The sequence below is a fragment of the Bison bison genome, unplaced genomic scaffold, assembly GCF_000754665.1.
Source record: "Bison bison bison isolate TAMUID 2011002044 unplaced genomic scaffold, Bison_UMD1.0 scf7180017848698, whole genome shotgun sequence".
Classification (NCBI taxonomy): Eukaryota; Metazoa; Chordata; class Mammalia; order Artiodactyla; family Bovidae; genus Bison; species Bison bison.
This window is the reverse complement of record NW_011479271.1, coordinates 26,930-28,265: the sequence shown is the minus strand read 5'-3', so window position 1 is coordinate 28,265 and position 1,336 is coordinate 26,930. Positions and strand designations below refer to the sequence as shown.

Genomic DNA, 1,336 nt, shown 5'->3' with positions numbered 1-1,336 from the left:
TGATACAGGAAGCTGTGTAAGCAGCGAACCCCCGCATCTCCCTCGCAGTGTACGGTCCCCGCCCGCGGTTCCCCCTGGGGCTCCTGCAGCCCGGCCCTCCGTCCTCTCTCACAGGACGGCCTTGGGGAATCAACCTGACGGCAAAGTGCTGTCGCGGGCAGTTCCATGTCCCCGGCGGGGACTTAAAGCCTTTACCACTGACCACACCCACTGTGTTCAGGCATCAGAATCTAGAGCAGGGACAGGACCTCGGCGGGAGCCCCAGGGACAGATCTCCGGGTTCAGAACACACTCAGGGCAGTGCCTCGCATCAGGAGAGGCTGCGGCAAGAGGGGCCAGTTGTCCAAACTTCCTTGCTGGACAGACCACCACCGCAGCCTCCCACGACACCTGAAGGTCACGGCCACAGACTTCGGGGGCCCCGGACCCACGCACTGGGCTCAGCGGGGGCTACTCCATCTCCAGGGCGCTGCAACTGCTACCAGAACGCATCAGGGCTCCGCAGTGGGACAGACGGCGGGTTCGGGGTGGAGGCTTCGGGTCTAAACCCCGCTCTGCCTGCCCTGTTTACTGGGCACCCGTCACAGCTCGGTGTCTTGGGCACAGAGGAGACCCTGGAGGTGTGGGGCGTTCGGTGCAGAAAGGCCGTGTGGAGAACCACGTTCTGCGTCTGCCTTGGAGGGTGGTTCGGGGGACGTGAGGTTTCCAGCAGATGCTTTAGGAACCTGCCCTCCGGGAGCATCTGCAGGCTGTGTGCTGGGAGCACCCTTCACTCCGCATAAAGCCGTGGAGATACCCACAGAATTATTTATTCCCTTGCGGTTCCCTCTGCAGCCCTCTCTCTCACCAAATCCAGGCCACGGCGGGTGGGGATGGTGTGGGGAGGCAGCACCCCTCCCCGGGCACTGCCCCCTCGACAGACTCTGAAGGACTGTTTCTAGGGCATGAGCCCCTCTGTCCTTAGAATCAGCTCAGCTAAGAATGTGGGCAGGGGCCAGCTGGGGGCAAGGGCCCCACGGCCTGCAGAGATGGTTTCTGTGACCCTCCAGTTCAGGAGGTCAGGTGGGTCTGTCTGTAGACCCCACAGACGGGCGTGTGCTGGGACAGGGGCTCTGCAAAGACCTCAAAGCCCGGGGAACAGCTGAGCCATCCAGCAGCCACCTTGCCTGTGGCTGGGACTAGCCTGTTCAAGGGCCACAGGGTCTCCATTCGACCCCGACCTACAGAGCTACCTGACGAACCCAGGCCCAGGGGCAGCTTCTCTGACGGGGCTGCAGGCAAACCGGCTCTAGAGGTGCTTGGCCGGGTTAGTGGCCATAAGGCCCACCAGACAAAG

General features: G+C 62.9%; 1 protein-coding gene across 1 annotated transcript in view; it reads right to left on the bottom strand.

The window, feature by feature from the left end:
- The window catches only part of KNDC1 (kinase non-catalytic C-lobe domain (KIND) containing 1), a gene marked incomplete at its 3' end in the record, with an annotated part of 39,889 nt that overhangs the window by 38,036 nt on the left and 517 nt on the right, over nt 1-1,336 (bottom strand). The window lies entirely within an intron of this gene.